The sequence below is a fragment of the Cardiocondyla obscurior genome, linkage group LG18 (assembly GCF_019399895.1).
Source record: "Cardiocondyla obscurior isolate alpha-2009 linkage group LG18, Cobs3.1, whole genome shotgun sequence".
Classification (NCBI taxonomy): domain Eukaryota; kingdom Metazoa; phylum Arthropoda; class Insecta; order Hymenoptera; family Formicidae; genus Cardiocondyla; species Cardiocondyla obscurior.
This window is the reverse complement of record NC_091881.1, coordinates 1,473,255-1,497,748: the sequence shown is the minus strand read 5'-3', so window position 1 is coordinate 1,497,748 and position 24,494 is coordinate 1,473,255. Positions and strand designations below refer to the sequence as shown.

Genomic DNA, 24,494 nt, shown 5'->3' with positions numbered 1-24,494 from the left:
TCTTTTTATAAATCTACAATTTTTCTCGCGTTATTTGTACATATATTTTTACTAGCAATATAAGAGTTATATTCGAGTGCATTAATTTCTACGTCGTAACGTTAATTGCCTGAACGTCCTGTTACCGTGACGAACATGTTTCACTTTGAGAACGCGCAAAAGTATTAATTACAACTACAACTTCTTTAAAATAAAAATATAATTTCTTGACATTAGTTCATTGGATAATAGAATTTAATTATCTTTTAAAATTCGTTCTTTCAATCTATATAATGTATTACAATCCGACCAGTTTCTTCCGCGCGTCGAACAATGTATTTGTTGAAAACTAGGCAATACATTTCTACTTTCTCGTTTCGATACGATTTATTCGACTTGCAGTCTCTTATAAATTCTTGGACTCCCACGAGAATCCGGAATCGCGAAAAGCTACTTCTACTACATCGGATCTCTTGTTCGCCAAAATCGCATTACTTCACGTCGCCCGCGTGATTTTCCCGGCTGGCGGAGAAAGACCCGGAAGACCTACCACTACAATCACACAGACTTGCACGAAACATGTTGCTCAGAAATTACCGTGTAAGATAGCGACCCTTTGTTCTGATGTGATTAAGCTTCCGAATACGTGAGATCATACACGCAATGGGATGCATTTAAATGAAATAATGTAAAATAAAATTTAAAACAAGTCTAAAAAAAGGTCAAAACAGTTTAGGTTCCTATTATTTATATCAAATAATATATAATTAATTAATGTAATAATTAATGTTAGTAATAAAATGTATTATACGCGAATTTTTATTTCAATAAATAATGCTTCTTATAACGTTAACAAAAAAATTTCTCACTCGCGGATCTAATGCACAGGAACGAAGTTATATAACATCGTAGGTACGATAATACCGCAACGTACAAATATAAAATTTAAATTACAAAAGCGCTCAAAATAATGTTCACCATTAAAAAAAAAAAAAAGAATTTTTACACAATTTTAATTCGTCTTTCTAACACCCTCGGGATAACGAACCCATCCACCGCGGTGAAGTAGTTACCCATGGGAGGAATTACTTTTTAATAGAAAATCACGTAACCGATATATTATAAAAATATATAAATGGAACGGAAAAATTACAAGTTAATGTACAACGACTTTTTTTCTGAAATATAATTATTTATCGGCTATCCGGAGCTCCGATAGTCAAAATATAAAAATTCAAAAGAACCAAGAATAAATGATTGCTGTAGGTTTTACGTCAGAAAATTCTTTTGACTGAAATATTGGGTAAAGCTTCGATTTCAGAATTTTGATCGTAACATCAATAGCTCGTCTTATCTATGTCATATTACACGGTCTTTTTGATATGCTGCCCGCCTACGAGGATGCGCTTATGGGAACACGTTACTATTCTTCAAACGAAATGCCCTATGATCGATTCGAAATCACTAGAGAATATATATTCATACTACATACTTTGAAACGTCTTACGATAAATATTATTTTTTCCTGTAAACTATCACCGCGAGATAATAATCTATAATCCATTGTCTTAATTAGCTATTGTGAGATAGTAATCTTATCGTACGAATAATGCAACAGTTTTTTATTCGCGACGGCAACCGCGAAAATTATACAAATGTTTTTTTAGATAAATTTATTTTTACTCTCGTCTCGTCGAACGAAACTCGTCGCAATTTTTCTTGATACCCGTGAAAAGACTTTTCTCCTCGTAACCCGTAGCGACTGAATCGACTTATCTTGCATTTCCGCGAGCTGTCTTTTAAAGCGTGATATTACATAAAGTTGCTAAGACCAATCATCTTGTGGATTTCTGTAACTTTTTCGCCGAGATTGAAATCCGCGAAATGACTCTCTAAGATAAGTGCTGAGTAATTTTGTGCTGAAACTCGCTTTAAAATTATTGAATTATTTTCAGTTTTTACCGAAGAAAGTATGTTTTTCGCCAGCATATTTTTTTCAATTATTATTATTGAACGCATTACTAATGTCTAAAGCGCAAACAAACCCAAATATATTTTGTAACTAGTCATGCCACTTCTGTAAATTTCAAAGAACAAAAATTTATTCTTTAAACGCGCTTGAAATTGAAAAAAAAAAAAAACCGTTTGTATTATCGGCTCTTGACACATAGCTGTCTGATTGAAAAAGAGACCCGCACGTACCCTACTTCTTTTTCGCCACTAAATTGCAAAAGAGTCGGAACGAACCTGACAAACGTTATTCAATATTATCGTTGAAATTTATTCACGTGAGCGTGCCCCCTGTTTAATACCTACAATCGAAGCCAACAAGCTCCGTTCCACTTGTGTCCTACTTGAAACACGTACTACTACTGAAACTCTGTGGCTCCGTAAAGCAGACTCATACTACGTAAAGCTGACACCTTCGGATTCGAAATGCCGTTTCATGGAGCGTGCACGTTTTTCTCATCGATACGTGAGAGCACTGCTGACCCAGAAGGGAAAGCAAGGCATGAATGTGGCCGCGGGGCGAAAGGTTAGTGCTACAGGTGTTCCGTACCGTCGTTTCAATATAACCCTTTATGGCAGCCGATGCCCTATTTCGTTCTAACCCCGAGCAGACTCTGCCAGTTTCGTGCAGCTGGATTGTTACGAGCTACTTTTCAATTCGCGTTATCAAACATTGTCTGTGCAATGGCCCGTCTAAAGTAGACAGTTTCAACGAGGTCCCTTGAGATTTATTTCACGTGTCATAATTATCAAAATACGTTTGTTGTATTTCACAATGCCTTGCGTAATTTAGCTTTCTATATCTCGTTATCAATAATTGTTCTCGAATTCTAACGTTGGTCTTTTTATTCATATTAATATTCTATATTTTTACGTATTAAAAAAAAATTCCTGTTAACTCTGATAACTAATTGAAAGAACGAATTTATTAAAGATAAATATTAACTATAAGTAGAGTAATGTTATATATAATAATTATAAAACTTTTGTAAAAAATGAAACAGTTATAATTTTTGTTGATTTTTAATTTTATTAATTAAAATACGGTTGTATTGGATAGATATTTGTTGCAATTGTTACACTTCAATTTTATAAAATGTGTGCATAACGCGGAGGAATTATTACTCGTGTCGGCGCAAGGTTGTTTACAAGAAATAATGTCTGGCAATAATTTTGCGACGCAACGCGACTTGCTTGCACGGAACAGGGACTGCATTTAGTCCGACCGTTTTGAAAGATATATCACGTAGGTTTCCCGATTTTGTAGCATTTGTATGCTTATGGCAATTAGAGCGTGAACGTATATAACTGAAAATTTCCGTAAACACTTTTATTTCACGGAATATGAAATTCGAGTGCCGGCCTTTAAAGAACGTCTATTTAAATTCGCAGAGAAAATAATATTTTAAAATAATGTACCACCGGAGAGGAATAGCATGCCCGAATTGAATTTTCTTTTTCACGAAACTTCAAAGACTCGGAATCAATCGAAGGTTCTTTGGGAAGTCTTCGCAGATTCTTCCCTTTGATATTGTGACACGAAAATAAAATATAGACGTATATTTCAATGCAGTTTTCACCGCAATACATCTTGATGTATGAATAATTAGAACCGCAGGGTTCAACGCGTAAAAGCATAACAAGAAATTCTACGCTATCAAGCGACATTAAAGTGTAAATGTGATAATATGTAAAACGGGAGATGAAAGTAGTTTTAATCACGATGTTACCTACAATTGGAGAAATAAAATGTAATTCTGTATGAATAATGCAATAGCATCTGCCTTTTCAAAATAGAATGTTTCAATTCTAGCGTTATTTGCAATTTTTGTATTCTAATATAAAATATTAATATAAATTCCGGTTTATATTTATTTCTAATAATAAATTGGAAAGATAATAGCTTGTAATTCAAATTTACAAAATATAAAAATTAAACTAACGTTTACTTTCGCGGTACGAAATAAGCACACTGACAATTAAAGAACTAATCAGCATCGTTAAAAATTTTTTTAAGACAGGAATAGAAAGATTTATTAATTTAAAACTTTAATTAGAATAATAAAAGTAAATTAAAAAAGAAAGAATTAATTTAAGTGGTTATAATTTAAACAGATGCAACATTTGTTGAATACACAGAAGAGTATGTACGCGTAAGTGTTGTCATTGATTTCGACATAAATACCAAAGTGCAGATTTCGTGATATTCCGGAATAATGTACATCCAATTTCAATTAGATGGTTGCTACTACCGAGATTCGCTTCGGACAAATGGTTGATTGTTATTAGCGTCTCTCGGCGTTTCACGATGAGATATGAATTCGCTACAGTCTCTCTATAACCCTGTGCAATTACAGTTCACGCGGGAGATACAGCACAATATAAATTGCGTATTAGCGTAAAATCAAAAGTGCAATTTCGTACATTTAGAAATGGAGAAATTATACGAAATATTTTATTATAATATAAAAAAGTTTCTTATTCAATCTAAACTTTTATACAATTTAAAAAATTGAAGTCCAAATAATATAACGTATTTAATAAATACAGCCTAATAAAATTAATTTCTTTTTAAATATTGTAGATTTTAAATTAGAAACAAATTTTGTTATTTTATATATTTTATTACTTTGACGCGTTGTATATGATTATTTTTCCCGATATAGAGAGATAGAGACATCATTAAAAAAATACGACCTAGCAACGCGGTAATATTTTACGTCAGTTTGATATTGAAAGCTTAAATGAACATTTTCCTTTGATCTATCTCTTTGCGAATGATTATAAAGGAATAGTGTACGAATTATAACGAACATTCGACTAACGGCATCATCAAGAATCAACTTCTGATGAAAGCAAGACCTTGTTGCTCGATGCTTTTTGAAAGAGAAATACGGTTCACTTAATTGTAAAGTGGCAAGGTCTTAAAATATACGATATTTTAATTCAAAGACCTCAAATCTCTCATGTACTTCAAAAAAAAGTTGTACTTATATATAATCGTGAGCAAAAACTGATATCTGTATGTAATCACTTTAAATATCGTCATTCAAGATATTCGTACGAACTGTTTGTAAAGGACATATTTTCGCTTGGTATCAAATGCAACGAAAACGGCCTCGTTCTGTGGCGCAATTTTCAAGAAACCCGATTTCAAACTATGAAAAAAAAATTATGCGACTTACCAGTCTGCATGAGCCACAGCGGAGTTGTAAATTTCGGCCGGTGACTGTAACATAAAATTAAACAATATTAATGTAACGTGATGAATATAGTTAATGTTTAAACAAAAAAAAAATTACGCGCATGTATTTAATTCTTTAATAAAAAAAAAAAATTAAGTTAATAAAATAACAAATTTAAAAAGAGAATTAACTCTCACCTAAGAGTTGCTCCGCCGATGTATGATGCCCCCCGGGCCTGCTCCTCCTCTCAGCACTCAGATCACATCTTCACAGGTCACTCGCGACACTCGCGGATTGTTAATAAAAATTATTCGCGCGACTCCGACGGCATTCCCGTTTTAAAAATATATATAATAAAATTCGAACACCGGATTACTTGTATACGGTATCCGCGACGAACGTTTCAGACAAATCGGCTACAGTTCGTTCACTAAGCAACGGCAGCGAGAACACGTTTGGCTTCTCCTCTGAATCTGAAACATAATATAAGTTTTGGTTAAAAAATAGTCAAGTAAGAATATATAAAATACAATTATTTTATAACGCGTGTAAAGACCCGTTCGCGATGCTAGCTGCGTAGCCGATCATCGAGCACAATGCGATCGTGTGAACATCGATCACGTCTATGTATCTGTGATATTAACGTCCGAATGTGTATTATTACATTGGAGAGAAAGATAGTTACTTTAGAACCACGTGCGTACGAACTTCCGCTCTGTATGTAATGCGACTCATCCGACTAAGGAATGCGATGTGCTTCCACCGCGCACAAGGTGAGATTTGTATACACACCTCGCGCGCTCGACTTTACGTACTACGTATCTTTCTCCTAACAGGTTAACCCGGTATCAAATAACTTGGCAACCGAATATTATATCGAACATTATTTTAATACATCGTGAATCTGTAACGAATGGATTTGTTGCGGCATTTCATTATCAATTAGATCGAATATTGGTCGTGTCCGTAATGATTGATACTTAAATTACAGTTAAAGGAACGAAAGGTGCTTAAAGTATTATGTATAATACGTATGTATGTACACTGAAAGGCAGATACGGCACTTACTTCGACAACGGTGGCTAACCTACGTGATCTTACCGTGGTGTGCGTCGAATCTCACACGAGGAGAGCGCGTACATATGCCTCGGAGCGCCGGTCGTAAGGGAATGAGGGGAGCGCGCTCTACTACTACTACCACTACTCCCACTACCTCATCGGCGGCCGAGGGAGGGGATGTAAAGAGAGAAATCACGTTACATTTGCCTTTCAGTGTACATCTATTATTTTGTTGCTGAAATAATTAAATATAAAACAGTTATGTCTTTAACGTAGAAGAAGCAAGAGTAAGTAAAGCGCGCCGCCAAAGTACGCGCCTTACGATATCTAGTTTAAATAAAATAGACATAAATTGGAAATAATTAAAAATTATTTTATGAGATACTTGGCAATTATAGGTAATTGCGTAAAAATATCGTACGACATAAATAGTCTGAATAATTTTTACCTCTAAAAATTTTATAATTCCTGACACACAATTTGCAGTCGCACTGTATTTTTTTTTGTATCAACTATTGAACTGACACATCTAAATGATGCGTGTCGTATTATTGTATTGTACATTTGTTAGTTTCATTTGTGCAATTTTTTTTCATTGCAGGTACGTACCAGAATGTAAGCTTCAACTGGCAAAATTCCATTAAATGAGAAACGCCCGCAACAACATCCGGTGAGTAAATATTTCGCCACGTAAAACAAAATAATATGCTATAGCAAATTTGTACGGGATAGGCATTGTTGCATTTTTGTTTTACATATGCGGAAAGAATTATGAATATTCGGAAACTAGTTCACACATCGATTATAATGGATTTGGATTGAAATACGATAATATATAAACCACTTAAAATATAGTTTCCCAGTGGATTACGGAATAACGTAATTAGATCTATACATATGATTAGAATTTCTCATTTTCAATATTGTAAATTATATATAGGGGCATTATTATTATTAATTGCAATCGATTGCACCGACCTATGCTAATTCTCTTTTTCTTTTTGTGTCTTACAAGTCTATTAGAACGATAATTAACGAAACTATTGCAAATATGTTATAAAGAAATTTAAAATACTTTTAAACAGACAATTTCCATTTTGCATAATTATTTCATCTAATTTAAGAAAAGTAGCACACAAACGTATATTTCCGCACGTTTTACACATAATGAAGGAATTACGGTTGTAATGCGTGACAAAGGGTGCGGCTTCTGCAACTTGTAAATTTTATTTGCGATGATATACGCGTTTGCAAAATATGATAATTAGTCGTAATGTATGTATATATATATATATATATATATATATATATATATATATATATATATATATATATATATATATAAGTAGTTGGTTTAAATACACATCTCAGTAAAATAAATAAATGGGAAGGAATAATTTGTACCTCAGATTACGTACATTTCCAACAGTTTGTTCAGTATTCGAGATAATTCAAACTGCACAAGAGCACAAAGAGGAATAAGCTTCCTATTATTCATATACGTACGTGTCTTTTTCCTCTCTGTTACTCGATCCTCAAAATACGATTTAAAAGACTAGTAAAATAAAAGAATACAGAGATATCGATCCGTCGAACTAGAAAATTAAATCTTCTGGGAACGGTCTAAAATGGCATTTTGTACATCTATTTCTCTATCGGTAGACGAGTGCACTTTCATGGTCCAAGAGTTGGAGAAACAAAATAAAATTGTAAAAAAAATGTAGTATAAGTATACATACAAAAATTTCTTCGTAAATATTAATAACGGATTGTTTGCAAAAAATTTTAGATAACTAATTTGTTCTAACAATAATAAAAAAAAATTTACTGAGCATTTAGATTAATAGTGTTTATTTAGTTTAATTTAATTTAATTTTAGTTAATAATAATCTCAGAATAAGGCATTATTTTGTTCACTTTTTCCGGCCGTATAACGTAGTTCTTTTAAATTGCACTTGTTTTTGATGACAATTTTAATTAGATGCAGATGGACAACAAGTAAACTCCAACTAGTTGCGCCGTGAAAGTAATGTTGGTTGAATCGCAAAAGTTACAAGCGGAATTTTATGAATATTTTTGAATTACAATAAGAACAAGAATATTAAAAGTATAATGAAAGCGCAATGCGTGCATATAAAATCGTGTTGCAATCGCTGTTTACGCGAAAGATTTATAAACGTAAATACGCAACTACTGCTGGAATTCTTCGTTATCTACGTGTTGCTTTAGAAAAAATTTAATTTCGCGTATGAAGCACCGAGATGCTTTTTTTATTTCCAGCGCCGGGCACGAAAACAATAAAAAAAGAAAAAAAAGATTCTCGCCAAACTCTTTCACGATTGGAAATTCTACGCAAAATCGAACAGCGTTCGGCTCGCAATTCTTTTGTTTTACATGGAATTTTTATAATTATAAAAAAAAATTGTTCGTCTATACGTCATCTGTTCTTTTTCAGGGATTTTTGTTTTACAAAATGTTGTGCGCCATGCTCGCAAGTAAGCACGATAAATCATCCGTTTCTGAATTTGTGTCCATTTACAAACTACACCGTGTACAGATCTCGTGCATTCAAAGCGCGTAACGTGATTTCACGTTAAACGCCATGTTAATTAACTAACGTTAATCGAAGGGAGGAATTGCAGTGGAACATCGAATACACGTACTTTGATATCGCGAATTGGTGGACAGTATTGTCATACGTAATGAATGAAATTCTAGAAACAATAATCGAGGGCGAGTTCATCACACTGTCGGCCAGCGGTCGCGGAGATTTTATTACAATTGCATTTGTCCGCGTAAACCCGTTGGAGTTGCAACTCTCTGAATCCGCTATGACCGTCCCAAGTGTATATGCGAACTGACGTGAAATATATTTCGCAGAGTTGCAGTCCCACGGAATATACGTGGCGAAATTAATGGATGAACAGCGTGCTCCGTGAACAACGCCAAGATCGAATTACTGAAAGGAACTTACGCGGGAAACACGTCTTTTGTTACATCACATTATACGGCTTCTCTACGTCTTTTCTCTTTTCTTCTTTCTTTTTCTTTTTTCTTTCTGCATTAATATATTCTATATATTCTATACACATATCGCGTATTTGTTAAAAATTTTTATTAAAATACGTATTTACGGCGTGGTGGCGGTATTACACGTTGTAATATAAGCCGTAATACAAATGTTATAAATTGCATATTTCAAATTGCAACAGCTGCTATTTTCTTTCAAGAGATGCTCGTAAAATGGGAAAACTCTGACAAAACTCTCTAAGACAATGGGTCGCGTAGAATCGAATCGGTTTTAGTTCACGAGGAGACATATTGCTCATAGATATCAAAGCATCGAAAGTTGCGAAACTGTTCGAACAAAGTTTCGATTGTCCTGCACTTTCTTGGAGCGACGTAAACTGCCGCGTATTGATCTGCCACCAGGCAGATTTAACTTTATTCATTAATAACAAAACAAAATATTACTTCTACTTTTTTTTATGTAGAGTAATTGCCAATCACTGATTGGGTTGAAAGCTTAATACACGCGATTTGTTCGCGTAAATAATATTTCAAAAATTAAATTGATTGACACGAAGATACGTGCCGCTGCACAAGCTATATATATTATTAAATCTAACGTGATTATTTAATGCACGTAGTATATTATTAACAATTAATTAAAATTTATTTAATTATATTTACTACATAATTATCTGTGCACAATTAATACACAAGTCATTTTAATTAATTTAATAGTATGGTTCTTATTTTTTTCATTTAGTCAATTCACGTTTACAGAAACGTGGCTATGATGAGATATTTAGAGATAATATTTGTTCAAAACGGATCTAGAGAGAGCCCATTAAGCAGGCACATTAATTCTAGATTAGCATAGGATATATATACACGACGGTGCCACGACAGTCAATTTAAGACTAATTAGGACACAGTGCGCGATGTATACGGTCTTAGTACGATTCGACGGTGTAAAGGCGGATTAACATAGATCCAAGATGTGGTAACTTAAATTACTATGACGTTCTATCTACAAGTGCCGACATAAATACGACTGTGTTAATATTGCAGTAAATTTCATAAAGTGTTCCAGGAAGCTAAAATATGTGCCTGCGTGTACACACGCGTTTACGATTTATTAATCTAATTTATAATCTTATGAATGTGTTTTCGTTAATTCGCGTATGTCGGTACCGTCGTTGCACCGATATATTTCCACATCCAAGTGGAAATTGATTCTTACTGTTACCTAATAATTACCTAGCAAATTCGTGGTTCATCACGTTTTTCGTCGCGTACGAGTCTACTGCGCGTTCCGACCTATCTTCTAACACGTGCTCGACTACCGAATTCGCCAGGCAAACCAGTTCTCGCCGCGGTAGTATGAGTACATGCGTGTGTTTACATCTGGTCGGCAGGTTCTCGCATTTCAAGTTAGCAAGGTGGAGGACGCGCGGACAGCAGACGGCAAGAACCGGTTTGCCCGGCGATTTCGGCAGTCGAGCGAGAGTTGCGTAAGGTCAACCCACAACAGTAAATAAGCGGTAAAAAAACGTCTAGATATCTTGTATTTACAAATATGGTCCGCGCTGGACAGTGACTAGACGACCAATACTAGACAGATTTTGTTTTATTTTTTTAAATGACAACTTCACTTTTTGACGACAGTCACCGATTAAGAAATATATTTAATCTGCGCGATCTAACCACCAGCTGCATAATTAGATTAGCTAGATAAATTTCCACTCGGGCACATTAAAACGCAGAGTAGGAATAAATTGCGGGAAAAAAGATATATACGTATTCATTATACTTTAAAAAATTTTAAGAGTAAATAAGCACCAGATAATAAACGACGTTCCGTAATAATGTTTGAATATGCAGCGTCGCGCGGCGGGAGCTTTACCTTTGTCCTTAAAGAAAGGAGTCGCTGTAGCTTTTTTCCGAATAATGTATTTGTTCTTTGAGATACTTTCATCTCTCTTAATTTAGCGAGATATTTTAATTGGTTCTTCTACAAAAGGGAATAGATAATATTCGTGCATAAAGAGATGAGTAACGACCTGTTCGAAGTATGTCGTCTGATCATGTAATCTCGAATAACTATCTTTATCGACAGAATACAGGATACTGTATGTACTTTTATAATGGTAACATTGATTATCCTATTTTCCTCTGTACATATTAAATTTATAAAAATCTAAATTGAAGCATTCTTCTGACAATTTCTATTAAAGTGACTTCCTGTGTTTGTTCTCAAATTTTTATCTTTGCGGCAATTTTTTAACGACAAAACTGGACATTTCTGCAATATTGCGATATTTCTGTAGACGCGAATAAATAAAAGAGAAAAAGAATATGTGTATAAGAGTCTCGTGCACTGTTACTTTTTTTTTTTTTTTTAGATACACTACGCAATTGAATATCTGTTTTTATGTCTGAATACAAATGTGTTCTAACTTTTTACGTGTCACAAATTCAAACGTGGTACCTGCACAAACACACGGATCAATAGAACTGACAAGTAAAATAGAAATTGAATAATATAAAACTTTAAAACATGCATATAAATTATTCCCTTAAGTTTATACCATATGCAAAGTAATTATTTAATTCAATTTTCTAATTTAAAAAATTCCCATAAAAGAGAAAAATAAAAGTTTTTTTTTTAAATACATTGCGTAATAAATTTGTGATCAAAAATGTATAATATATGTACAATATGTATAATAAATTTAAAATATCTTTTGCATAATTTTTTTTTTACATTTATAATGTTTTTGCATTATTAAGAATTAAGAAAGGTACAGTTGAGTGCCGATATAACCCGATTCTTAACATGCAAGAAACATTTTTGAAATATTAAAATGTACCGAGCAATTGCTCATAAATCGCCCTAGACCATCAATCAGTCTCATAAAAAAGGATCTTTTACGGCTCGCGTAACGGTTCACAAAACTGCTTGGAAAAAAAAAAAAAAAAAACAACTTATATCGATCTTGCATGCGACTGGTTGTTGCGCGCTCGGCAAGCACGATCCTCGCTTGGATAATTTAGCATAGTACGAACCGGATTTTTAAAGAACCACATGCTGGGCTACATATTTCATCGTTTATTGTCGCTCGTAGATAGCGGCGTATGAAAAAGCACGAATGTTTTTTAATCCGCGAAACGAAATTACGTTATTTCGTCGACGAATCACGACTGCTGCCGCAGTTGCAGTCGCGGCGGTCTCGCAGTTTACTCTTTTTCTTCTCCGGGTTTCGCGCTCAACCGCGCGATCTCTCCGCCTTTATCTATTTTCCTCTCTTTTCCCCGCCCACTCGGCCACACTTTGTCTATCTTCCGCATACAGAAGCATTTTAAAACTAATCTGAAAATGAAACCAACCCGAGACCCGTGCATGATACATTTCGCGGTTGACCAGACAACAAGCAATCTCGCAATATCAGTGCGTAACCCGATATTTATTTCGCAGTTCCTTGCGAAAGAATTGATGTTGAAAACGATCGATTTAATTTCCTAACTTAATACTCTATTTTTAAAATTTATCAAACAGTTTACACTTAAGATTATACATTAAAAATAAATTCCTTCTTTTTTTTTCGTTATCTCTTTTTTCCTCCCTATCGATCGCTGTAAGCCGTAGTACCGTAATTGTATAATGAAAATGCTTCGAAAACAAAAAGGCGCGCGTCAACATAATATCGATCAATATCGCGGCGGCCGAATTATAAACAGCGCTATTGGCGCACCGTGGAAGACACAATGTTTGCGCCGCAATTATAACAGGCGGGACGTAACTCACATCGCGCATGTTCTATTATTCAGATAAATGAGGCGGAAGTGAATTCTCATTTGACCGAGACGCATGCGCCGTGTTAACTCCGCGCGTATGTGTGTAATGTGATAAAACCGTAGGGATCCTCTTGGATCCGACGCGATAAATAATGTCGCTGTATAGCGTTAATTAAAAAGTTCCGGACGGTTCTGCGCGCCAGACGCGTGACGGTCGCGTGTGACTCAATTTCTCGTTTGCGATTTACATAAAACGTTTCAAAATTGCATTTCTGTATCGTACTCGCCGACACGTCGCTTCGCCTGTTCTCCAAAGAGTCTTAGAATTTATTCGAGAAATGTTTTTCATTAGCTGATCATACCGGAGTTCATCATTGATTATTGGAAGAAGTAATTGCACTGAATTATTCCAGGAATGTGTGTATAATTAATTCTGAATAATGTATAATTGCGACACGTTTAAAATAGAACTAATTTATCGAATAATGAAGATATTTCTTTTTGTTAAACTGCAAAAGAAATATTACGTCATATGTTTTTAACAATAATTGCAACGTGCGCAATTTCATATTTAGCAAATTGTATTCTGTTTTTTTCGTGCATATGCAGAACGGTAGAAAAATGTATAAAAAGAAGATATTCAATACGCGATAAAAACAAGTACAAAAACGTGTTAAAATTTTTACGTAATTACATTTTTATTCCGACATCTCAAGGTAACAGTGCACCCGCGTGCCCAGATAAATTACACATATTATACTATAACGCGATCTCGTCTCTGAAAGATCGGGTTGCCTTAACGTGCAACGTTTATAACACGTGCCCGGAATACGTGATCGCACGGGAGAGCCCGACAATCCTACAGTGCATCGTAGAAGAAATCAGACTGTCGACAATTCGAGAAACGTTATTCACGAGAGCGACGTGCTCATTCGACGTTAAACGATAGAAGCAGCTCATTCTACATAAACACAGAAATAGCCAGTGTGATGACGGGTTAATCATTCTCGCGCTACGGCGCTCTGCTATTTTGTTTCTACTGCAATAATAAAGTCAGAGAAATTACTGTCGGCCTCGCCTAAGCGTGTCTTTCCGAGATGAAGAACCATCTTCGTTTTCGCGCTCTCCAATTTTCGCCTTGACGACACCCTCGGGGTTCAATTTGCGTAGCGCGAGAAAGGACTTGTCAGTCGCTACGTACAACCCGTGTGAACGTCAACGAGCGACGTTTGCTTAAATATTTAACAGGGCGCGGGCGGGAAAAAAAAGTGTATGCATCCAGTCGTTTTACAATTTCATCGACTCGTTAGCCAGCGGGACAATCTTTAATCTACGTCAGAGAATATGTGACGAATTTAAAAAATTCGTTAGCTCGTATTAATATTATAAGTAAAACTTGATAGATGGCAGTGATTTTACAAATTGACGATGACTCTTTGTACGAGTTATATCAAAGGTGAAAGAGATTAAAAAGTTATCTGACCACTTATTACTCTCGAGGCAATAATATGATATTTAATATACGAACGATCAGCTTTTATGCATTTTGATTTTAATTTTTCTATTAAAGAGCGCTAAAAAATTCGCTGACTTATTCAAGGCAGATTATTTTGCTAAACTGCGTATAGAATCAATTACCATACTCTCTGGAGGAAGTTGCATCTTGCTTATGAGTCACGGGAGCAAAGCATAAATAAATTAATTATATCCAAGAATATAATCGAGTAACTAATTCTATTCATCTGGGAGGATTTAGTTACGTGACCACCGCAAGTCGAAGGACTACGGAGCGAGGCGTAAATATAGGAGTATACCAGCTGCATAGAATTTTGGTACTATTTTATAGTGCCTTTTACGCCTTTAATGGCGTAAGGCACGGCCGTTCCCTTGAGATTTAAACTGGCTTGGTTATTCAACGCGAGCTTTTGTTCGCAGGTTTACAAAGTTCCATCGACATAACGACCGTTACGATGCCTTGCATCAAACAGCGACGTGCGATATTAATTTTCTCTTTGCATAGACCCGCACTTCTAATAATTCATCATTTAGAGCGGACATTTTTCTGTCCGTTTGGAAAAATTTTGTACGCTTTGCCGTTGCAGCTTGTTATATCGAAGCAGATTCAGATTCATCATTGTCACATCAAAAATGTACGTTCATCAACCGCGTCCTATCCCTTCCCCGCGTTGATTTATTACTATATATTTCCTGAATTAAATTTTCCCTGATGAAAATTTTAGAAATATGTCTGATATTATTGAAAGCTCACGAATTTATATAGATGCAGAACGTATTTGCCTTTTCAAGTGTATTTTACTTTAAGAAAATTATTACTCGTGTGTCGGATTAATGTACTACAATATTTAATGTAAAAAATTGAGCATTAGTGATTTTTGCACGCTTTATTGCGCTTATGTTAAAATATCGATTTCTAAAGTGCTAAAATAATGCCGTTAAAGTGATAGGCAAAATCCGTTGTGAGTTTAGTTCGCGTGTAAAGTCTGTTCTAACGATTAGCCTTAATGCATACTGTTATGCGGCGTGTAATTTTCCTCGAGTTTCGACGGCGCTCATCATCGGAATTGTTACGCTCGCGATCGATACGAGTTTACCACGCCAAGACTTCACCAGAATTAATTGCTCGGCGGGACTTGAGAATTTTTCAGAGTGCTCCTCGCAACTTTCTTGCAAGTAACGCTCGTGTCTTAAAATTCGGTCTTAACTCCGATTAAGTCTTTACGGGATTAACGTCTACGAATCTCTGCCGTTACAAGCACGATCATTTCTCCTTAATTACGTTGATATCTCTCGCGACACGTATCGTACCCTAACTACGTCGGCTTTGCTGCGTTAGATGGCAGCTACCATACCCGCATAGTGCGCTACGTGATGCTGATGCTGATGCTGATGCTGCACGTGGATGAAATCCACGTCAGTTGAGACAATTCCGCGGGTTTATTACGTTCTAACCTGACACAGGAACAACGAAATGATTTTAGACAAGTTCTTTGCGCGCGTCAAAAGCACGTTGTAAAACAATATTGAGTTAAAGACAAGAAAAGTTGATCGTATCTGGTTGATTAAAAAAATCTTTTCGTACTTTGTGACACTCTACTCTGTGAAAATAAAAAAAAAAAAAACTTTTTGGTATTTATTACATGTGAAACTATTTCGAATTTACCATCATCTTTCCACGAACGACTTGAAGAAAAATTGGCATGTTAGAAATTGCTCTTTTACATCTCGCAAGATTGATTTTACAAGCCCTTTTTAAGTGCGCTTTTCCACACGTGATATATTGACGTCGGTCACGTTCTTCGTTTCGAAAGAAAGATTCTTTTTCCGCTATTTAGAAAATTTGTTTTAACTACACGAAAAGAAATAAAGATAACATGCGGGATAATTTCACGTTTCTTATTTTTTAATTGCATATTCCCGATAATGGAACTGTTTTAAAAGTGGTAATATTTCTATACGCACGACTTATTTCTTATTCCCTCGACACTCGCGATAAAGAGAAACATAATGGCGTATCGATTTCTAATTATCGTAAAGTGTGACCAACCATTACGGCAGCCACCGAGTGTTCTTGGTTTTTATTTCTTTCTACCCTTTACGAACACATCGATCTGTCATCATATATTCATTCTCAAATGCGAAAATCACTAATATCTCACATCAGAAATTAATTTTCACATTGTGACACATATATAACTATTATGGAAATCAATAGCGGAAGAGATAATTAGGATAATCGGCTATTTCTGAACTAGATCATAAACGATAATATTAAATGCTCCCTTTATACTGGCAAATATTATCCAATTAGTTCAGTCATTTTACGTGGGATGTGCATACACAACATTTGGTGGATCAAGGCGGATATTCGTTACTTGTAATAATTAAAACACCTCGCTTACTCAAGGACTAATCAATAAGTCAGATTCGCCAAATACATATCAAAACTGTATTCTCTTTTGCTTCTTTGACTATTTTGTACTCGAATCTCGTAACAAATACAATATCAGTTTTCATACACGAAAGTAAATAAATTTTTATAAATCTGTTATAAAATTATTTGTAATTTGCAAAACAAGAAATAGTTACTAGAATATAAATTCCAAAGTTGGAAAAACGCGTAAACATCTGTTGTTAAATAATTTCGAATAGATTTTAATTAAATAAAATGTTTCAAACAATCAGGATTATTTAACTTTTTAAAATTAATAATTTATAAATAAAGATTAGATTAATTGTAAAATAGATTTTACTAACTTTTTCATGATATTATCAAAGAAAGCTGTACAGGATAGAATATTGTAAAACTGTTATTCTTGTCGTGGCGTGCGTATTACTAAAGAGATTTCCTTTCCCGTCTCGGAAATAGAATCGCCGACATTGTTGCAAAAATTGTGACATGTAATTCTAGTCACATTTCAACCAAACCCGAGATACATCGGCGCAACGAATAAAACTTGAACGGCATTCATGTCACACCTATGCCAGGTTCGCTATCGGAAATCGTTATGGCTTACAAAGCTTTTCGAAGATAAATACGCGAGGCTGTACTATAAAGTACACACGAAATTATAATTTACATTGATACATTAATCCCCATCCGATTCTTTATTTTTAAATACCTTTTAATAATTTCTGTTCAAATTTCGGTTCGGGTTTAGCTACGCGTCACGGTGCCGCTCAAGCAGATCCAATAAAAGGGATAGAAAATTCGTTATTTATTTAATATTAGATTATTCTCTGCTTAATCTTGTTGGCAATCTTGTTTTGCAAATTAAAAATTTAGCGTCTAATTATCTTCCATAATAGGCTTTATCAGAGTATTCCGCAAATCGCCTGCGATGAAGTTATTACCCCCTACCGCGTGAGTTATGTACGGTATACATATACAGGTGTCGATTATATGAATATTACTTGCGCTTTATCATTACACCTGTTAGTAATTAGGCAACACAAATTACGCAGTAGAGATACAACTGTAAATTATGTCATTAATTCGATAATGTTCCGATAAAATGACAATTACATTAATTAACGTTTAAATCAATATACTTACATAAAAAATATTATTGCAAGATATAAAAGTATGTAAAGCCAAGTAAAAATGTTTTCAATGATAATACTATTAATTTTTCTCACAATAGGCTTACACCTAATAAATAAGTGATAATTTCGCTTTACCATATTAATTTCGCAATGTGGAATAAGAATTGCATAAATGTATTTCTGAATAATTCTAAGTACTTTTGCCAAGTAGACCTTTCAATATTCGATGATTTCACACCCTGTTATCAAAATTATTGCTGTAATTTCATCCTAACGACACTTGACAGGCAAGTGATTCGATTCTCTTTGTGGAGTAGCTGGGAGAAGCGCGATTCTAACACGATTCCAGTATCATTGATCTTATCGTTCTTAAATAAAATATAATTCTCTCTGTTCTCCTTCTTCTCGTTCTCTCTTTCAGCAACTACGTTCACAACAAGCTTCTCTCTCAATTATCTTACGGTCGCAGATTAACTTCGGCAACCAGACGTGCTAACTAATGAATGTTACGTTGCCATTATCGTAAACCGTACTGTCTCGGCGTATTACGCACGATCCGTGAAAGTTACAAGTCTGTAAATATTTTACTTACGTAATAAGATTAGTGAGGTAAACGCAAGTCTGCCATTAACCAAAGTGATCCGTAGAGTATTTCAAAAGTGCACGCAATAAATGATTATTACGCTTAGTCTTACTATCCATCAATTCGTTCACGTTTGTTCAATTATATTAATTAAAAAAGAAATATGCATTTTCTCAATTTTTTAATTATAAAAAAATAATTTTTCTACGCATGTTATACATGCAAACAGTGTCAAATTACGATTTCCCTCATTAGTCATTTTTCTATTTTCCCTGCCTTCGATAAGTGGCTTTAAATTTCACGTGAAAATAAATGATAATTAATAATCAAGTCGCATTATAGTAGTAGCGCGAGAATATTTAATACGATATAGCGTATCAATTGCGATACCGCTGAAAACTTTATATCATCTGTGATTAATTACGTAGTGTAATTATTTGGCGTGCAGTGTTATATGCATTTATAATGCCGATTGGGAACTTGGTTCCCAGTGAGCGGGGGAATTATAATTGGACGCCGTGCGTCGGAATATTTTAATTTTACTCACGAGAGAAACGGCCATTGCTAATCCTAGTTAACATTGCACAGAGTTCCGAGCGCTAATTGTTATTTATGGGCCAACGGAAGCACATGTATGAGTCTTTTTTAACGACGGTCTGAGTCTAGACCGTGGCATCAATTATAATATACTGTATGTTTAAAATAGTAACTGTACGATTATGATTATAACTTTTCCAAGTTAGGACATTGCGTCGCCTCCGCGGGGAATAATCGCGTAACATATGCACGAATATTAATTACACAGAAGATTACGAAGAATGTTATTCATTCTTGTTAGTGCGTTCTACACCCATACGTATTAGTCTAACAATTTTTTTAAAAACGCATGAAATTAAAAGCTTTTAATTAAGAAGAATTTTTTTTACCATTAGCTCGTAAGTTGGTAAGCGAATATGTGCGTATATTAAAAAATTTTACAAGTTAATGTTTTCAAGATACACATTGAAATTGCAACCGGTATCATTTAATTTTATTGATGCTCTTTTTATTCGGCAAAATTTTATTCGAGCTAATCGTAATCTATTTCAAGCGGAATATTTTAGAGATTAAGTATATGCTTAATTTTGGCAAATAAAAAACGTTATAAATCATTGCGGTTTCAGAGGTCAAATCTTCCGCGAATTCAGGAAATCTTTAGCAGCTTTTCTATGCGAGCTTTACTATGAAATATGAGTGCCGAGACTACAAGTACTAACTCCTGCGGCAAATCTGGGGTGACCGCATATTTAACCCGAGACTTAGACCAGAACTTAACCCGGATTACTATCTGATACTCGATTCCGTTATATGCAGCCATGGAGTTGCTTGTATTACGAATAGTATTGTTCCGGTCTTCGAGATGCCTCGAGATACTTTTGTTAGACACGCTAATACATATCACCGCAAAGTCAAGATTTTTATAAAAATCAATATTGATTTGTGCCTGATATAATATTATTTAATATAAAATTTAATATAAAAAAATCTAATTACAAATTTTCCACGTCGTGTTTAATTTTTAATAAAAATATGCTATAGTTTTATTCAGGGGAAAACATTCTCCTCATAATTGTGAAACAACTCGGTATCTTTCTAAATTTCAGTCACGTTGTCTTCATTACACATTCTTTTTTTTTTTCTTTTATTTTGCCTAAAATTATACATTAGAGTGATTATTCATATAATACGAATTTTTATGCAAAATGCTAACAGCGTAATGTTCCTGCAGCTACACAAGTTAGTTGGGCGGACAATTGTAATTTTGATTCGCGTGGGGTTTCCGAAATACAAGTTTCGCTATATAGTTTAATCAAATTTGAATGTCAGCTTATTCATAGAACTTGTCGACATCGGTGTATGAATTCTGATGCCCGATAGCTATACGAACATTGTAATGCGCTTTGTAATGTTAAAATACGATACGCTTACTATTTGTCTTTTATTAGCTCAAATTTTATGCTGCACATGGACGTGCATGTCCAACAAAATAAAATTGTGGCAACCTCCTTTATATTCGTATTACGTTCATAGTAAGTACTATTTGTTTTCTCAGCACCGCCCTTCAATCGAGTTATTTTTACTTTTCCGTGACTCTACTGACAATTGCGCAAATAATCGTGAATCGAACAATTCAATTATTGAATCAGTATCTACGCGAAAACTTTAATAATACGATAATCTCAAAAATATCCGTGCAAAGTAGCAGATGTTGTAAAATGCGTTTAAATTACGGAGCTAAAAATTTTCATTACAAGGATATCTCCCGTGATAGTGATAATGATTTGGAAGAAAAATGTAGGGTTTAACGATATGATACATAGCGGGTGTTGTCTGGAGAATTAAAACTCTAATAACACGTAGAGAAAAAGAAACGTTAAAACGTCAACCATAACACATCGTCGACGCTGTAAAACGTGCGTTACAATTTTATTTTCAGCACGAGATAATGCCACGAACACAAATGTAATTTAAAGTCATTTTTTGGCAACACAGCTGACGTTACGAATTAATATGCATAATCGTACATCGATATTGGGCAAAAGGATTAATACCTCGGGTGCAATGTTTTACGTGTATCTCATGCACGTAAAATTACGTACGTTTAATTAATGATAACGAATAAACGATTCCCCTTTCTGATCACCGACCGTATGTTTTAATAAAAGCAGATAATTGAATTATTTTATTATATAAAATTCATTTAAATGGAAATAATATAAGTAAACAGTTTTATATGCAGGATCAGTCACTTTTGGAAATGCATTTCTCTTAATTTTCGTAAATACCTTTATAAAATATTTTTCATAATTCAATGTATCTTTCTCTTTCAGATTAAAAGTTAAAATTTCGCTCAAACAAAATTTATTTAAATTAAAGTTAATAGCAAATAAAATTACTAAATGTGCCATAACTCTTATTTGAAAAATTACATAAAACTATATTGAATTTTATATTTGTAACTGCTTTTTAAATTAAGCATAGTTTAAAACTTTTTTTTTAATATGTTGTTTATTTGCGGTTTTCGAATCGTTGTACCACTTACAAATTTCGGAATATCTTTATCAGAATTTTACATGTTTAAAAATCATTGCGGGAAACGTGTTCCACAGACCAATTTTTTGAAAATTTCTGGGAAATATTCGACACGATTTTATCGCAACCGGTACGACGATGCTTGTGGCTTCGATGACATCGTAAATGTTCACGTATATCACCGGAGCGGAAAACGAGGTTAAGCCTGGTAACGATATTTTGCGAAGCTTGTTGCACGTATGCGATGCATCTCTGCCAATATGAAATTATTCCAATCGCAAAATTTATCTTTGGCTCTAATAACATTAACTCAATCGCTATTGAATAATTTATAATTGCTACTTTCAATATAATCGTTTAAGATGGCTATTTTTATTATATATTCTCTCTCTTAATCAATATAAAATCAAGTTTTAAAATAGAAATATAACTTTGCAGAGAAGATTAACTTTTATCATTTCTCGTGAAACAAGATATGACAAGAGACTTGTAAAAATATATTAAATATGTAATATCACTATGCCATACATGTCAAAATTCACGATGGAATCATATTTTATTCTTATAAATATCAAAACTTCTTGAAAATATCGAATATTCAATATTGTTCAAAAATTTAATCTTGTGATATTTCTCTGATAACATATAATGAATGTGTGCTACTTTAGAATATAACGTAATAAAATATCGTGTATTACTTGCGATTAAGTTTTTTTCATATAATTCTGTCTTTTGAATTCAGAAAAAATTCAAATAAATTATCATAATAACGCAAAAACTGTCGTAGGTATATATGATTTCTTTTTTAATTGTCTATCTTTTATAGTAGGATTCGAATTTTTTTTTCTGAATTGTAAAGAGAAAGAGCGTTTTATTTCATACCCAAAATGTTAAAACGCGAGCACTCGAGTAATTTACATAAAAATTTACTTTGTTTCGCATAATAACAGCATGTATGCATTTCAGACGATAATAATCGAAGCGGTATGCAAATGTTTTAATTAATGCGATAAAAATGTCAAACGCAAGCTTAATTGTATATTATAAACGCGCACAAAATTGATTTAAATAAAAAAAAAATATTTTTTTATTACAAAAAGCAATTTTTCGAGAATTTAAAGTCAAAAGAATTTCATCCAAAATATTACTTGCTTTAATAAAAAAAATACATAATATTGGCTACAAAACTATTCAGCGAAAAATTATTTGTAAAGTCAGTTTTTTATTTAACAAGAAAATCTAAAAATTATCAACTGCTTGCATACTGCGCGCAAGATATAATGGGTAGTTGTCCATTTGGCATATATAAAAAAAATTGTGTTAATTAAAGTCCCACTATTCACCTCTGTTTGTTCGATTCCGTGCGACTAACGTACAAACATAACAAATTATTTTTAATTCGTATGCGTTAATTATCTTAATTTAGTTTGTTATAATTAAAAATATGTACTGACCAGTAGTATCAATGTTTGTTTAAAAATTCTTTTACTCTCTTTATTCAACAGCGTTAGGTGATATATACGTAATATCGAGAAACTTCGTGAAAATTAATTTGTCTATTGCTAAATATTTCTTCATTTCTAGAATGATTACTCGCGCGCGGCATTTCTTTCATACGGCGAAAATAAATCGCGTGATACAGATGGAAACAATTCGGCTGGAGATTCATGAGCGAATTAAATAGGTGAATTCAATTTCAGCGTGGGTAATTAAAAGCGTGAGAAACCTTTTTAGTTTGCGAAACTGACTTGTTTTTTTTTTTCTAAGCTATACCTTACAAATGTTGTAAAAGCGGAAGACACGGAAGCATGCGGCTTATGTTATATCAGCACGATTTTAATATTTTCAAGGAGAGAAAAAAAAGGAGCTGTTTTCTTATCGATTAACGAGCGAATTATCTGCGTTATTTTCTTTCTCACACCGAGAGATAAAATTAAAAGATAACACCACCACACATTTTTCTGAATAACAAGAGAAAATAAACGTTGTAATAGATATAAATCGTTATTTTTAGATTAAATTTGCATGCGCATATGTGCGGATGCATCAGCTGTTTATCACATATAGCTTTCAGCGCCCAAGTACAAATGATACGCAAATAATCCACAATGCCATTACGGTATGTTTGCTTAATACAATGCTCTTTTATTACTTGCAATATGCCGCGAAGATATCATCGGGACTGTAATCTCATATTCTTTGAAAATCGTTAATTCAAGCGACGGCAACCTGTTTCGAAGCGTGTAATTGGCCAATCTAGGGATATGGGTCATCTCCTTAAGGGGACTCTTTTCGGCGTTGTCTTTCTCGAATACTAGTCGGAGCGATCGTGATTATACGCCCGAGTCACGTTATACTCGTCGAGGTCTTGCAGGATAGCCCGAGCCCACCTCGCCTCCCTTCAGGTGGCGGCGGATCAATATTACGTATACGTTGAGGGAGGCCGAGCGAAACGTCGAGTAACCAACAGGTGAAGTAACATCGTGACTGCGAGTACGAGGCCAAGGGGAGAATATAAAATTACCTCTCGTGGATGGAGAGCTGTAGTCTCCGTTTGTCACGGATAGATCACTTAATGCGCGAGCTTGGGCTTTCCCGTAACATCTCAACGACGTTTCTATCTCTTTCACCATTTCATCGCCTCTTACTTTTTCCCCGCGATTCGCTATCCTTCCCTCGGAATTGCCATATGCTTTCAGATGAACGTTCTAATTTCATTGCGATTCCGTGATGGAAGA

At 34.2% G+C, this 24,494-nt stretch overlaps 2 protein-coding genes across 4 annotated transcripts in view; one reads left to right on the top strand and one right to left on the bottom strand.

Annotated features, from left to right (window-relative positions):
- The window catches only part of LOC139109576 (pre-piRNA 3'-exonuclease trimmer), a 140,736-nt gene that overhangs the window by 83,523 nt on the left and 32,719 nt on the right, over nt 1–24,494 (bottom strand). Inside the window, exons 5-6 of the mRNA XM_070668730.1 lie at nt 5,372–5,647; nt 5,175–5,218 (exon numbers count right to left, since the gene is read on the bottom strand). The gene's annotated coding sequence lies outside the window, so the exon portion shown is untranslated. The remainder of the gene's footprint in view (nt 1–5,174; nt 5,219–5,371; nt 5,648–24,494) is intronic.
- Nucleotides 1–24,494, top strand: part of LOC139109577 (carboxypeptidase N subunit 2) — an 81,002-nt gene that overhangs the window by 37,299 nt on the left and 19,209 nt on the right. The window contains exon 2 of one of the 3 annotated variants that reach the window (XM_070668733.1): nt 6,835–6,903. The exons of the other annotated variants lie outside the window; for them this stretch is intronic. The gene's annotated coding sequence lies outside the window, so the exon portion shown is untranslated. The remainder of the gene's footprint in view (nt 1–6,834; nt 6,904–24,494) is intronic. 3 annotated transcript variants of the gene reach the window in all.